This window comes from Tursiops truncatus, chromosome 17 (genome assembly GCF_011762595.2).
Source record: "Tursiops truncatus isolate mTurTru1 chromosome 17, mTurTru1.mat.Y, whole genome shotgun sequence".
NCBI classification, from domain to species: Eukaryota; Metazoa; Chordata; class Mammalia; order Artiodactyla; family Delphinidae; genus Tursiops; species Tursiops truncatus.
Window position 1 is genome coordinate 67,006,678 of NC_047050.1, and position 16,959 is coordinate 67,023,636.

The 16,959-nt window shown below is 39.5% G+C and overlaps 1 long non-coding RNA gene across 2 annotated transcripts in view; it reads left to right on the plus strand.

Annotated features, from left to right (window-relative positions):
* Nucleotides 1-16,959, plus strand: part of LOC141276869 (uncharacterized) — a 304,160-nt gene that overhangs the window by 90,871 nt on the left and 196,330 nt on the right. For both annotated transcript variants that reach the window (XR_012327120.1, XR_012327119.1), the window contains exon 3: nt 6,062-6,145. This is a non-coding gene — a long non-coding RNA (uncharacterized lncRNA). The remainder of the gene's footprint in view (nt 1-6,061; nt 6,146-16,959) is intronic.

The following is a 16,959-nucleotide window of genomic DNA, read 5'->3' on the forward strand; positions in this document are numbered from 1 at the left end:
ATGAGAAGAATCCTGCTCTCCCCAGCCCAAATGACTCTCTATCCCATCAGATTCAGGGCATATCTCACCAGGTATCAAAAAGCAACCAGAGAGATAAGGATGAAATAGACTTCAAATGATCGCTTTGGAGGGTCTGGATGATCTTGGAGTGAGATCAGCCTTAACCCTGCCGCTCACTAGCTGTACTGACTCGTACAAGGCACCAACCATCTTGGGTCTTCAGTATTCTCATCTAAAAAGTGGTGATGATAACCCCTGCCCTGTAAATACTGTGAGGATCCAATACATGAACACAGGGAAAAGTGCTTTGAACAATTTAAATATTAATCCAATATCACTGACGTTGAGATAATAAAGGGGCTCCCTCTTCATCGATGGGAGCTTCAAGATAGACTAAGAAAGATTATGATTGCCCTGAAATCTGATGAAAACCACTTTTCATGGCCACTGGCTACAAAATACAGGGAGACAAATTCTGGTTCTATCTAAGAAATAATTTCCCAAGGGTCGCACTGTAAGAGGATGAAATGGGATGCCTTGGGGTCTGTGGTTTCCCCATCGTTAGGGGTATTTACCTCTTGCCTCCTGACCATGTCAGTTTTTGCCTTGCTTCTCTTGCTTCAATTCTGCTTTTTCAAAGATGAATTCTCCTGTAGACCTAAAGTCTTCTCCAGTTGCTGAGCCAACCAGAGAAGGTCAGCCATAAATCAATCGGTGGGCCCCGGTTTCCCTGTCTAGAAAGACTTGGGATTAAAGAACAAGTCAAACCTGCACCCAAGTCTCCATCATGACTGCTGAGCGCCCATCTGTCAGTACAGTAAAGAACATGGGCGCTAGTGTCAGACTCATGATTTCAAACCCTTGCCGCATCCCTTACTAGTGTCGAGGCATTGAACAACTTAATGAAATTCTCTGTACCTCAGTTTTCCTATTTTTAAAATGGGGGTAGTGATACTACTTACTTTATAAGATCATTGTGGGATTAACTGAAATCATCCATTTAATGTATGTGTCCCAGTTTCTGGCATGGAGAAAGCTTCTGGTAATATTAGCTTTGGTCATTATAATGATGACAGTGCTGATGGTGAGTTAATGATGATCCAAAGCTGAATTTTCTTTAATATGTAATTTTTTATATTAGACCCAGAAGCCTGTGCTCCATGGAAAGAATTCAATTCAAGCCCATTACCTATAGTCAGGGCACAACGAAAAAAAAAAAAAATAGACGATGCTGTAAAAAATAACTCATTGGGGCTTCCCTGGCGGCGCAGTGGTTGAGAGTCCGCCTGCCGATGCAGGGGACACAGGTTCGTGCCCCGATCCGGGAAGATCCCACATGCCGCGGAGCGGCTGGGCCCGTGAGCCATGGCCGCTGAGCCTATGTGTCCAGAGCCTGTGCTCCGCAGCGGGAGGGGCCGCAGCGGGAGGGGCCGCAGCGGTGAGAGGCCCGCGTACAGAAAAAAAAAAAAAAAGCTAATTGGAGGAAGGGGATCTCATTTTAGATTGAGTCAGGAAGGACAGCAATAAAGCAGTGGCATTTAGCTTTGCTCTAAAGGATGAATAGGGTTTATCCAGGTGTAGAGTGGAGGAAAAAGCATTACAGACAGAAAGAAGTACATGGGCAGTGATCCAGAAACATGAAAATGTTTGGTGAGTTGAAGTAACTGGAAAAAAACCCTAATGTATCTGGAGCATGCTAAGTGGTACTATGCAAGTTTGGTCACAGGGCAGATCCTGCAGAGACTTGTTCATCAACCTTGTTAAGGTTTTTGCTAAGGGAAGGATCTTAACACATGAGTAGCAGGGTTAGTTTTATGCTGGTCACATGCAATTAAGTCACAGTGCAGGATTTAAAGTAGCAACATCTTACCATAGCCTAATAGTACTACTGTTAGCCTTTTGCTAAATTAATGAAGAGGGAGAGGAAGGTTGACCACATCATGGTTGCATTATGCTGCAGTGTTTCACAGAATCATTAGAAAACTGCCTTAGAAGTCACATATGAGCACTGGTGCTCAGCAGAGGCTATTACACCTTCACTAGATCTACAAGGTCAGCTTCTTGTTTTGTGCAGTGTCACATGCCCAGAGCCTAGAAATATTATATGTCACATAGTAGGCACCCAATAAAATTTTTTGAATTAAATAAATCAGCTCTACGGACAGTCTGAGCCACTGTCACCAGTTGGTGACTTCTTTAGCTGTTGAATTCAGCAGGATACTCTTCTAATACACTTGTCCTTAGATCAATTTAGTCCAGGACAAAATGTTCTCAAATTCCAGCATCCCTCTCAGATATACTCCTGGCTCCCCATTTTGGGGGAATCTAGGCCACATGCTAACACTCTCCCAAATACCTTTTTGCAGTCTCACCAGACATTGGACCTGCTTTCTTTGTAGACCAGTACACGGGAGAAGTGTAGGTAGTAAGATGTTATATTTTTGGCTTCTCTCAGTTTTTCCATAATATTCCAAATCGAGTGAAACAATACTAGGACATCAAATTCAATCTGCATCATCATACCTATGTGAATATTTTTTACAATAGCATGATAAAAGGAAGCATACCAAGCTGAAGAATTTGCAATAAGAAAACAATTGTAAGCCAGGCAATATGTGAAATATATTTTCATGCTGCTTAACATTTTTTTCTGCATTCTGAACAATTGTATGTGTTGTTCATCCTGTTTTGTTTTTGATGTGAAATGGTAGCTCTAGTAGATGGTGGTTCGTTTAACATAGTTAGATGTCAAAGTGAAATCAGTTTCCAAAATTACTTAGTTAACATGTTCTTAATCTCCAGAATCCTAAAATTTGGGATCCATGTAAACCAGAGAAAGTGTCAGAAAGATAAATAAAGCCTCCAGGGATCCGTGTGAAGCAGGCTTTGAATATAGGGTCTCACACTTGCACAAGTGGAATTTGTACATATGTCATTATTTTCAAGATAAATATTTAAAACTTCACTCCCATTATGAGGTAGAATATAATTTTAGTTATTCCATAGTTAATAAGTGAGAGAGAGGATTCAATTAGTTCTTTCTGGAGCCAAATTACCTCTTAGTAGCCAGTACATGCTACTAATAGCTCAAAAAATAATTATTGAATTAATAAATTAGTGAATGAGTGAGTGAATGAATGATCTTACTGGAAGGAAAAAGGACCTTAATACCATACAAATATGAATTTGAATTTTGGCTTTGTCAGTTACCATTGTTGATAGGTTGTATTGTATTTTCTTCAAGTGTTTTAGCCAGTTCAGGCTGCTATAACAGCATATCATAGACTGAGCAGCTTGTAAACAACAGAGAATGATTTTGGGACCTAGAGTCTGAGATCACAGTGCCAGCATGGTCAGGTTCTGGTGAGGACCCTCTTCCAGGTTGTAAACTGCCGTTTTCTCCTTGTATCCTCACTTGGGAGATGAAGAGGGTGAGGAGAGCTCTCTGGAGCCTCTTTTATAAGGGCACTAATCCCATTCATAAGGGCTCCACCCTCATGACCTGATTACCTTCTGAAGTCCTCACCTCCCCATACCCTCACACTGGAGATTATATTTCAACATAAGAATTTCAGAGGAACACAAACATTCAGCCCATAACACTAGATGTTCAGTCTACATTCCCTCTAAGAGGCTCAGACATTCTCATTCATTGCCAATGGGAGGAGAGCAGGTGTGATGACTTAGCAGAGATTTAAGAGCCCCTGTGTGGTTGACTTGTGACCTCTCCCAAGCTCTGTTCAGAGTCTGCTCTTTCAGCTGTATCTGACCATGCAGACATATGAAACAAGCCAAGGCTGATCCACAAAAAGTAAATGTGAGTTGTTATAAGCCTCTGAAATAGTTTTGGTTGTTCACTTCTGCCTCACAAACTTGAAAAGTCTGACTAATGCAATATTTGTTTGATCTTGGCCACTAAAGCACTTCAAGCCTCTTTCCTCATCTGTAAAATGGGATAATATATACCTACTTTACAAAGTACATATGGGGATTTAATGAGAAAACAAAATAGCTACACTGTGCAGACATAATACATGGTATAAAAAGAAAGTCTCAAGTGTCTTCCTCATTTATGTGAAACCTTTTCAAGCTCATTCTCTCTCAAAGCGCTACTTTATTTCTTTTTCCTGAACTCTTCAGGAAATGAAAACTATTCGTTTTCATTCCAATTCAAGCATCTTCATTTATCAAACTCTATTTATTAAACACCTATTATGAACAACATTCTTTGGCAGGCATTGTGCCTATAAGGTAATGTTTTCTTATTCACGCTTTCCAGCTGAAGAGCAAAATAAGCAGGGAAAAAAAATATGTGTAGCACATGTACATAGGTTTCTAGCTGAAAGCAAATCTCTGCCTTAAAGGGAACTCCGATTCCCACTAGTGTTTTAATTAAGAGATTTAAATATCAATATTTTATGACAGTTCACATAATCAAACCTAATTAATAGGCCAGAGAAACAAATCCAGATATTCAGACTACAAGACAGGATTGTTTTAAACCAGTATCAGTGCTGAAATGTGGAGAATAGTTACCCCAAAACATGGAAGTGGAAAATGAGCAATCAAAGGAAAGCTCATTAAAAATAGTGTTAAAAATGTATCATGACAGCAAAGTGAGTAGTGGTATTTCTCTAAGTGTGGTCCTCTGAACACCTGCATCAGAATCACCTGGGGAGGCTAATTAACAGGCGGATTCCTCATCTCTGCTCAGGCTTATCTGATTAGAATCTCTGATTAGACACGTTAAAGAAGCCACATTTGTTAGTCTCTCCCAGTTTGCTTCAGGACCTTACATTTTTGCTGCTGTTGTTGATTTGTTCATTTAAAAATTTTTTTAACATCTTTATTGGAGTATAATTGCTTTATATTGTTGTGTTAGTTTCTGCTGTATAACAAAGTGAATCAGCTATATGTATACATATATCCCCATGTCTCCTCCCTCTTGTGTCTCCCTCCCACCCTCCCTATCCCACCCCTCTAGGTGGTCACAAAACACCGAGCTGATCTCCTTGTGCGATGTGATGCGGCTGCTTCCCACTAGCTATCTGTTTACATTTGGTAGTGTCTGTATGTCCATGCCACTGTCCCACTTCGTCACAGCTTACTCTTCCCCCTCCCCGTGTCCTCAAGTCCATTCTCTACGCCGCCGTCTTTTTTCCTGCAAGACCTTACATTTTTTAACAAAACTATCTTATTACTTAATTTCTGATATGTTTTTAACTACAGTATGTGTAATTCACACAAAGTGAAATGTACAAATCCTAAACGTTAAGTCTGATGTACGATTTATTCATTTGACTCCGTTGAACTGAACACACCTGCCCTCACCACCAAAAACAAAATATGGAACATTTTCGTCACCTGAGAAAGTTCCCACGTGTCTTTTCCTAGTGCCCCACCTCTGTCCAGAGAGAACCTCTTTCTGACTTCTGTCACCATAGGTTATATTTTCTTGCTCTTGGGATCCACATAAATGGAATTATACACAATGTATATGTGTAAGTGAGTCTGTATGTGTGTGTGTGATTATACACAATGTATATGTGTAAGTGAGTCTGTATGTGTGTGTGTGATTTGCTTTGCACATATTTTTGAGATTCAGTCATGTTTCTGTAGTATCTGTAGTTTGTTCCTTTGAATAGTATTCCAGAGTATATCACAATTTCTATCCATTGTCCTATTCACGGACATAAGAATTGTTTCAAGTTTGGGGCTGTTATGAATAAGGATGTTATAAACATTCTTATATTATTTTTGTGAGCATATGTTTTTATTTCTCTCGCATAAATATCTAGGAGTAGAAATGGCGGATCGTATAGTAAGTATATATTTCAACTTATATGATACGGCCAAAGAGTTCTCATATTCCTACCAGCCGTGTGTGAGAGTTCCAGTTGTTCTACATCCTTGGCAATATTTGGTATTTACAGTCTTTTTGATTTTTGCCATACTAGTGAGTATGGAGCGACATGACATGGTGGTTTTTATTTTCACTTCGATGGAGACTAATAAAGTTAATTAACCTGATGGCTAATAATGTACTTCTGGTTATTTGCAGATCTTCTTTTGCGAAACATCAGTTCAAGTCATTTGACCCATTTTTTTCCATGCTCACCGCATTTGGAAAAGCACAGCTCTGGAGGTAAGTGCCCTGACCTCACAGTCAAAAGCCTTGGTTCTTGATTGACTCTGCCATGAATCAGCTATGCGAACTTTTGGTCAGGTTGGCTTATTTGCTTCCACATCTACAGAATGTGGGACCTGCCTCTGTCATTCATTTACTTACTTCCATGTGTGTGTGTGGAAGCAGAACCAAAGCAGGAACTAAGAGAATAAACACCTATTTCCTAAAAAAGAGAGCATGCTCAGGGAGATCTGAGAAAATGCAGACATCAGACCTGCAGCTTTTTGCATCAGTTCCTACATGAACACATAAAGGTTCAATAATTAAAGGCTGTTTTTGAGTAATCGCAGAAGCAGATGTAGTGAGAATATTGTTGAATTAAAGGTCTTCCTTACCTTTAGCCTTACTCTCACCCCACCCCACGGAGTTAATACTACCCAGCTTTCAAGGAGGGAAAGAAGGGCTGGAGGGAACTAATGAGAGCACAGAGGTTGATGGGTCCCTGAGGTTCTGTATTGTTTTGGCCATCTCTGTGAAAGCAGATGAAAAGCCAAGATGGGTTTATGGAAGCACAGCTGTGAGGATGATCAGATAGGCCCCAGAGTGGCAGGAAGAGACCAGGAGAAAGCAAAGAGCTGAGTGTGTGTGTGTAGAGCCCCTGAAAACCTCCCAGAGATCTTCCACGCCTCGGCGTGGCGCCGAATCAGTTAATTCACTGTGTACACCCAAGACCTGAAGAGGATTTGTAGGCAGCACAGCAACAATGGAAGACTCATTAAATATCAGGTAAGATCAGCCCCCATAAGACACTACATGGTCTCTGTTATTCTAAAATCCACCTCAGAGGAAATGTGAGGCAATGATCTTAATTGATTTCGTTTTGTGTTCCCATCTACAACTATATATGGAATTGAAACAATATAGAAATTGTTAATATATAAAAAAGTAAAGGTAAGTTTATTTCCATACAATTTTGTGGACTGAAATTAGTGTTCACTGTACGAAGAATTTTTATGTTCTAAAGCAACATATCTAACTGTGGCAAGTAGCCGTGGAACCAGCGCAACCCACAGAAGTATGTCTGAGTCAGACCAGCCAAAAACCTATTCCCTTAGCAACACTTACTCATGTTATCACCATTTTTTTTTTTTTTTACTAAGAACAATTGGAGACTAATGTGAGAATCTATTGCAGACAGGTTTTTTTTCTCCCTATAAAACTGTATACTGAAGACTTACTTAGTCATAGCACTCATTCTCAACAAATCCTTTTGCTGTCTTTGGAAACTCCTAAATTAAAGAATATTCCCAGGTATACATATTACTGTGAATCATGGTAGCAGACGTATGATACAGTGTGCTGGTGGCAGGCACCGTGGCACTCTTTCCCAGTGAACCTGGAGATGGTGAGAATCCTTCAGAATTCAGATCTAAAGGCAGCCATGGCTAATCAATCTGAATCATCATAAAAATGGAAACTTCCCTGTGGTTCCTTTCACCAATCCTTGACCTAGGTATCTGGAATCTGACTCCTCCAATGAAGAATGTCATCCCTAGAATGGATAAAACTTTGTCAGATCCCACAGTGATGTTTATCTGTTGCCTGTGCTGCCACTTCATACATCAGGCATAGGGTTCTTCATGATGTTTCCCCTGTCCAGCTTTACCTCTCTAGCTTCTGCAAGTAGTGTTCCTCTCTTCCCACCATATGTTTTTAAAGTATATCAAATCCTCTTATATTCTTTGTCAGTTCTTTGACTTTATAGACACCTTGTCCTCTCCTTGCATCATGTTATAGCACCTCATCTCACCATCACTACCACCACTACTGAAGAGGATCTTCTGATGAGACGATGAACTTGGCCATCAAGCTAGTTAAATACTATGAGCCTTTGGCAAATTGTTTCTGTTGTCCTTCAGCCTCATATTCGCTGTTCCTCTCTCTCCTTTCTACTCTTGGGGCTAGCAGTTCATAAACCACATCTGTCAGACACCCTTGCCAACTGGCTTCTTGTTAGTTTATGCCGTTGGGAGGCACACATGGGAGACTGGAAGGAGTGAAGAAAAAGAAGTATGTTTTTCCCATCTTTTGGCACACATGGGAGTCTGGAAGGAGTGAAGAAAAAAAAAGTATGTTTTTCCCATCTTTTGAAGGAGTGAAGAAAAAAAAGTATGTTTTTCCCCTCTCCAGCAGTGGCAGCAACTGTGCTGGCTGGCGCATGTGCAGTCCTGGGCTCCCACTCAGGCAGCTAGTTTCCAACAACATCAGCGTTGGTAGCAGGCAATGGTGAGCTCCGAGTAAAAGCGTTCATGTTCTCTTTTTATTAGTTTCCTGCAGTTACTGACCTGTGACTGTCTCATTTTTATCCTTCTAGTCCTGTAACACCTTTGTCAGCAGTTATCTGTTTCCAGTTCCTTATTTTGTAATACCCAGAGAGGATTCTGTTTTCCTAATGCAGGATATGAAGAGCAAACAGGAAGATTATTACTTAGAAGTTGTCTTCAAGGGGCTCTAAGAAGCTGAAGTAATTGTTATGAATCATATCCTAAGAGCAAACCCTATCAGGCTGTATCTCTTGGGCTTTACCCTCATTTAAACTCTAAGCACTTGATCCTTCTCTAGAACAGGAGTCGGCAAACGTTTGTATGTAAGGAGTTAGATAGTAAACATTGTACGGTTGATGGCTCGTACAGTCTGTGTTGTAAGGACTCAACTCTGCTATTGCACCAGGAAAGCAGCCATAGACAATACATATTGATAAATAGGTGGGCATGGCTGTGTTCCAATAAAACTTTATTTACAAAAATAGGCAGCAAACCAGATTTGGCCTGTGAGTGGTAGTTTGTTGATTTCTGCTCCATAGCGTCCAGAATGAGAGCATAGAACAGATAATCACTAAGAGGAGATAACCATTCATTCCAATCATCCATTGTTATTCAGTTTTCAAATCATTTATCAGTTATTTGCTGATGCTGCTCTAGGTAACTGGGACACAATGGAGATTAATATATGTACATTTCAAAGAAGGAGTATTTAATTTTATAGATTAAAGCACAAGAAAATCTAATTTTCAGTAAGTCTGGAAATGTCCCTTTAACTCTAAATGTCAAGCCTTTCCCTGTTAACTTTTCCCCAGTCATAGACAGTCTGCCACCTGTCCTTGTGTAATCCTGTCATGACTCTAACTTTGACTTAAGAAGAAGTCTTTCTTTCATTCAATGAAAGGACATTTATTACACAGATGAGCACTAGCTTTCCAATCCAAGTGCAAGGCTTTAATCAGCCCCGAGAAACACTTAAAACACACAGAGCCTCTAAAATTCATTATCCTCTGGGGGAAAAAAAAATCCACTCCCCCACGCACAAAACAATTCCCTTGTTCTTATCATGGAAGAAACAAAATATACCAGCAGAATGTTTCCTGTATCCCCTAAATAATGCCTGTAATTAAATGCACCATGTACATGATCGAATAAAATTTCATTTGCTTTCCAGCTTCCTCTAAATAACACTACGATTTAGAAGATCAAAGCAACAGATCATTTTAAGTTTCTTAGATTTTTTTTCAAGCACTAGCATTCATCTATTAAGAAAAAAAAATACCTTCCTCTATTCTGGAAAAGAACAATGGTAACTGAAGTTTCTCAAATTGATCTCAAATCTAATTATCAGTTTGAAATCCTATTTGGAACTTGTTTTCCTCCTGTCACAAAATGGAATTATTTCCAAAATTCAAGTTATCTTTTTCTATTTTTTTTAATTTTAATTGAAAACAATTTCAAATCTAGAGAAAAATGTTTGTAAGATTAGTGCAAAGGATTGCTGTGTCTCCATTTACTCAGAGATCCCATTGAAATTTTACCAGTTGTCCCAATAATATTCTTTATGGCAGAAGGATCCAATCTAGTATTACATGTTGTTCCCAGTTGTCGTGTATCTCTGATCTCCTTCAACCTGCATAAGTTGCTCAGTCTTTTCTTGACCGTGACATTTTTGAAGATTAGTAATCAATTATCTTATAGAATGTCTTTCCTTTTGGGTTTGTCCAGTGTTTGTGCATGATTAAACTCAGGTCATGAATTTTTGGCTAGAATATCACAGGATCGATACCGTATTCTCACTGCCTTCCATCAAGTGGCACAAGATGCCAACTTTTCCATTACTGGTGGTATTAATTATTGGTCACTTGGCATCGGCGAGTTTTCTCTGCTTTATAACTACTTTTGTAATTAAGACATACCTTGCAAGGTGATTATTTGAGTTTATGCAAAATCCTGTTTTACATCTCATTTCCATCCTTTAGTTTTAGCGTCCATCGATGTTTCTCACCCAAATTATTTCTATGATGATCATTGAATAATTTTAAACTCTGTCATCCCATCCATATTTATTATATTACTGCAACACAGAGCTTTCGTCTCTCCCCATTTATTTATTCATATATGTCATTGAAGACACATGGATTCCTATTTTACTGAATGAGCTATAATCCTTTACTATCATCATTTATACATACTTGCAAAGTGCCCAAGATTTGGCCGCCCTTTCAAAGAGGTTAAGTGACCTATTTAAAGTCACACTATTGTTTAAGTGCTAGGGCCAGGAATATAACATAGGGTTCTCACCACATTGATTTTTAAAATATATCTAAGCCTTTTAGGTTAATGAAACAAACATTTCATGTTCCTGTGAATATTTGGAATTACACATTCTGCATTATCTTGTCTTCAAGTTATAGAATACCTAGGATTTTCTTAGGTGAGCAAAAGTTATTGTTGTTTCAAATCACATACTATGTTTTGTGGACTGAATGTTTGTGTCCCCAGCTTCAAACTTCACATATGGAGACCCTAACCTTTAATGTGATTGTATTTAGAGGTCGGGACTTTGGGAGGTAATTAGGTTTTCATGAAGTTATAAGGGCAGGGCCCCCATGTTGGGATTAGTTTCCTTTTAATAAGAGGAAGAGGGACCAGAACTGGCTCTCTCTCCCCCATGTGATGATACAATGAGAGGGAGGCCATCTGTAAGGCAGGAAGATGTTCTCACCAGGAACCAAATCTTCTAGCACCTTGATCTTGGAGTTCCAGCCTCCAGAACTGTGAAAAATATTTGTCTATTGTTTGAGCCACTCTGTCTGTGGTACTGTGTTATAGCAGCCCAAGCTGGCTAAGACACTCTTTTAACAAAACTAATAGTGACATAATAAAAATAGATTTAAAATAATCTTGCCATTTGCAGCAACATGGATGGACTTAGAGGGTATTATGCTAAGTGAAATAAGTCAGACAGAGAAAGGCAAGTACTGTATGACATCACTTATATGTGGAATCTAAAAAATACAACAAACTGGTGAATATAACAAAAGAGAAGCGGACTCACAGGTATAGAGAACCAACTAGTGGTTACCAGTAGGGAGAGGGAAGGGGGGAGTGGCAAGATAGAGGTAGGGGATTAAGAACTACCAACTATTGTGTATAAAATCAGCTACAAGGATATACTGTACAACAGGGAGAATATAGTTAATATTTTATAATAACTATAAATGGAGCATAATCTATAAAAATTGTGTATCACTATATCGTACATCTGTAACTTATATAATAAAACATATAATTTATTAATTAAATAAAGGTAATGGAAAAACCACTATTGGTTCTATAAAAGTCATCAAGAAACGCCATGTGCGTATTTCTCAAGTAATGACAACATCTCGTGCTGTAGCTCTTCGAAGTTTACAGAATGTTTTCTGGCACATAGTCTTATCACTTTTGAAGGATAGAAATGGATAGCTTTTGTGTGTTTTCCGTACAGCTTGGGTATTCCTGCTTTTCATTAAGAAAGTCCCCCTCTCCAATCTTATGTCTGCCGGAATAAGGAAGGAGGAATCAGAGAATAATGACTAGAAACAGGATAAAGACGATCTATTGGTAGCTTCCTCAGTGTCATTTTTTTTCTGCTACTGTTTACAAATGAAACCCAACCTGCACTTACTAAATGTTGAATTGCTATTTTGGGCATTTGGATCACAGTGAGCCATCCGACAGGAAGCTGGGAGACACTGGACGTCATGTAAGGAGATGACAAGTGACTCTGTGTGTGTTTGCCTTTAGCTCTCTAGGCTGGCAGGGTCTTCCTGTCCCACATATCTGTATGCTCAGCTCCTGGTGCTGGCCAGAAGTCTCTGATTTCTTCTTCAGTGACAGCAAGGGCAGTTGAGGACTTAAGTCAATGGTTACTGATCTGAAGTCTTTCTCAAAGGCAGAAGTGGAAAGAGCAAATCCCAACTCTGCCACTTCCTATCCTGATGTCTGGGGCAAGTGATTTCATTAATCTGAGCCTTACTTTTCTCACTACCATTTGAAAATGTGGACAATGTAGGAAGTAGTTATGAATGTGTTACATGCTGAATGTGAAATGATTCATACAGAAGTGACACTACACAACTGAGATAGAGTTTCTTCCGGGCTTCAAGGTGTTGTGAAATCTTTCGAGAAGGCAAGCTATGCATTACGGTTCACCGGAATATCTAGGATTAAGATTATTATAAGTAATAAAATGACTTAATAATCCAGAGGAGAAAAGACTGTGTTGATGGGAGGTTTCCCAAGGGTGAGAGCAACTTAGCCTTTGTGGCTGGTCAGGACTTAAGTGACTGGCGTGAAGGAAGCAGTGAGACATTCTGGGTGTTTTTAGTTTAGTTTAAATAACAATTAAACAATCATTTGAATGTCTACTAAGAGGAAAGATTTACATGGCCACTTTAAGTATGGTATTAAATAAGGTGAGCTCTGTTATTTTCCTAGGCTGCCATAACAAACTACCAGAAACCAGGTGGCTTAAACAGAAATGTAATCTCTCGGGACTTCCCTGGCAGTCCAGTGGTTAAGACTCCGCACTTCCAAAGCAAGGGGTGCGGGTTCGATCCCTGGTCTGGGAACTAAGATCCCACATGCCGTGTGGTACTACTGCCAAAAAAAATAAAAATAAAAGTAATTTAAAAAAAATGTATTCTCTCACAGTTCTGGAGGTTGGAAGTCTGAAATCAAGATGCTGGCTGGGCCTCACTCTCTGAAGGCTCTAGAGGAGAACACTTCCTTGCCCCCTCCTACTTCTGGTGGTTGCCTGCAACCTTTGGCATCCCTTGGCTTGCAACTTTGTCACTCCAATCTCCATTGGTCACTTGACCATCTTCCCCCCGCGTTTCTCTGTTTCTGTGTCTCTTCTCTTATAAGGACACCTGTCGTATTGGAGTAAGGGCCTGCCCTGCTCTAGCATTAGGTCATCTTAACAGGCACCTTAATTCTACTTGCAAAAATCCTATTTCCAAAGGACGTCACCTTTACAGGTAACAGGGTTAGGGCTTCAACGTATCTTTGTGGGGTTCAAAAGATATTCAAAGATAGTCAAACCACAATAAGCTCTCTCTCCATTAGGAGTTCATAGTGAGAGACAGAGACATGACATCACAAGGTAACTGTAATATCATTTGAAAGATGCTATGTTAGATACTTGTTCAGGGTGGCATATGATGATAAACGAAGAATGTTTAATTAGACAGCAGGGCGAGGGGATGGTCAGGGAGACTTTCCATGTTAATGTATCGGCTGAACTCTGAAGATGATCTGGAGTCAGATGAAGAAGTGGAGAAAGGTCTACCCAAGTGAAAGGAACAACACAAATGAAGCCAGGGAGGCATGAAATACTTTGTGTGTGGAGGAAACTGTAAGCAAAATTTCAATATTGATCGAAGAGCGAGAGGCAGAGAGAGCAGAAGAGATAACCCTGGGGATCTGGGTTGAGCTGGTACAGAGAGTACTGTGTCTTATCATGTTGGGAAGCTTAGACCTGCATTCAGTTTTCCATCACTTAGAATAGTGCATATCACAGTGCGGTCAGGTCACTGGTTGAAGTAAATGGTATATAATTGTCCTAATTACAGTCGCTACGGTGAGCAAACACATAAATTCACAGTACTATGCATGAAAAACATAAGTGAAAATTAAAATAGTACCAAACTGCAAATGTATCGGAGTAATGGTTTTTGAACTGCCAACTCATGCAAGCATATCAGGGTTGTCTGGAAATTCAAGGTGGAGTTTCTGAGACTCTTGGATACTCAGTGCCACAGAAGACCAGGTACAAAAAAGGATTCGTAGCAACATAAATCTTCATGTTAATCGTAACTGCAAGCATTTAAGTTACAACCTGCAATAGGCTAGCACTTTTTGGTAGTAACAAGTATACTGTTTAAAATAAGACAGACATGACAGTCTTGGCTCCTAAGGATTTTAACAAATGGATTCCAAAAAATGTTTAAGGAACTATACATAAAAATGTATCGCCTTTAACATGGAACACAATTTCTTCCTCCAGCCCAGTAGTACTCCTCTTTCATAGGGACAAAGAAGCATTCCAGAGATGGACCAATTAATAACATTTCATACAATTCCTTCCTCTAAACAAAACCCATTATTCCTTTGCTATCCACAGCTGGCCTCTTGAGATGTGTCAGTTGCAAACAGAGGAGGACGCTAAGAAGTATGATTCCCATAAGCGATTACTGAGTGAACAAGGCTATTTGAGGTGCATTCCTTTTTGTTGAGGTTGGTGTCGGGAAAGGGCAACTCTGCTTTTCTATAGCAGGACCCTCATGCCCCTGTGATGGGCCTGGAGCAAGGGAAGGACTAGTGGGCACTTGAAGTGCTGAAGTCTGTGTCCCCAGACACCACTTAGAAAGGGCCTTATTTTTGGCCTCGTGCCCTTCTGCAGGTTCATTTCCACTGAAGAGTGGCTTGAACTCTGCAACCTTTTCCATCAACACTCGTGGCTAAAATTAAATTGCAGAGTCCAGGTGAAGAATGAACTCAAGCCCTTTCTAAAAGCCACTCTGATGAGCATCCCTTGCCAGGAAGGGAAGGAGAGAGAAACTCCCTTACACAGGATGTGCATCTGGAAGGCAAACAGAAGAAGTTTCCATGAACTCCAGTAGATGGTGAGGGATCCAAAGATGAATAGGCTCTGTTCTCAAGGAGCTTAAACTCTAGTGGGGAACCTGAGACTTACATAGTGAATTCCATTACAAAGCATTTGATTACAAAGTGATTTAATTGAGTGATTAAAGACAGTGATAATAATAATAGCTATTGTCTATATAACTCAGTTTTCATGTACCAACTCCTTTCATATACATAATCTTAGTTGATTATCACAGCATCTCTCTGCTTTATAAGATGGTTCAGCCCATTATTTTCCCATCTGAAAGGTGGAGAAACTGAGGGCCAGGTAGGCAATGTGTACTGACCAAAATAGAAGTGTCTGAAAGCGATGTTAAGTCTCCTCTTCGTTTCGAAACACTATGCTATGATCCCAGATAATATGCTACTCCAGGATGGGGAAGGAAGAGTTGGATTCTGACTCGTACTAGGCAGTAATTTGGTGGTGGTTACAAGTAGATACTGTGGCCTGAATTACAAAATCTGTAACATTTGGTAATTTGGTGGTGGTAATTTGGTGGTGGTAATTTGGTGGTGGTTACAAGTAGATACTGTGGCCTGAATTACAAAATCTATAACACATTATGATTTGTCTTTATTCACCTGTTTACAGTGTAAGCAGAATATTAAGTAACACAAGATATGTTTTCCAAATGGTTAGGAAGTTAACTATCCTTTCCTCCATTGACTCATATGTTTATTTATAATTCTTTCCAGTCATATGCTTTTCCATTCCCTCTATTCATTGCTTTTACAATTCAAGATAATTTTGATATGATAAGTCACTGGGAATCCCCTTTTTATCCAATCAGGAGGCAGGTCCAAAGGAAGGCAAACCCCTTGCTTGGGCAGATTCCAGAATGTTGAAGTAAACATGAAATGCCGAGATGGAAGTAGTCTTCTTTTTAAGACATTCCTACCCATAATCAAGTGCTATGACTAACTCCCTGGAAATTCTTACAAACTCTCTTATAGAGAAAGCCAGAGACATTTTGTGTCATTGTTTATTAGCGCTGAAAATGCGCTTTTGCTCAGCCCCAGGTAAAGAATAAGTCCATAATGTACAATATAGGCTGAGAAATCCCATCAGTTCCTCAACACAAGGATGTTTCTTCATCAGTTAAATCTACTTCTGTTACATAACAAGGGATCATTAACTATTTGTTGAAAAAAAATGAACGTCAAGGAATAAGTACTTTGTTGCTATTTAAACTACTCATAGTATGAGCTATAAGACATATAATAAATGGAAATGCCATTTTTGATACTTCCAATATGTGACTTGCATTAGGAAAATCAGTGTGACATATGGCAGAGGGCTGAGCTGATGTTTAAAGGCACAAGCTCAAGCCTGGCTCAACCACTGACCTTGATAAAATAATTTGTCTAAGCCTCAGATTTCCCCTATAAACTTTCTCCCCAATAATACAAAAAGTTTGGGTAAGAAATTTCTAAGATTCCTTCTAGCTCCAAACACCTATTAATGCATTTCAGGGTTTCTAATAGAAGACTGACAATTTGGTCTATTCTGATAACAATTCCCAAGTGTTTGCTCTTTGAAAAATTAGTATTCAACCCCAATAAACATAATTTTGTAGTTTGGGCCCATAGTGTTTCCTGACAACTCAGTCACATCTGTAGACAATGATTACTTCCAGTTACTCTAAGAAAGTCTACTGGTGTTGACCTCCTGCTTGAAACATGGCTCATGTTTGGCTTATGTTCTTCTTCATGTCCTAACATAGTGTCACTATTAAATTTCTACATCTTACTCAAAGAGAGAGAGTGCTGGAAATGAGTTGTCCTGGGAGAAGTAAGAGCAGCCCAAGAATTAAA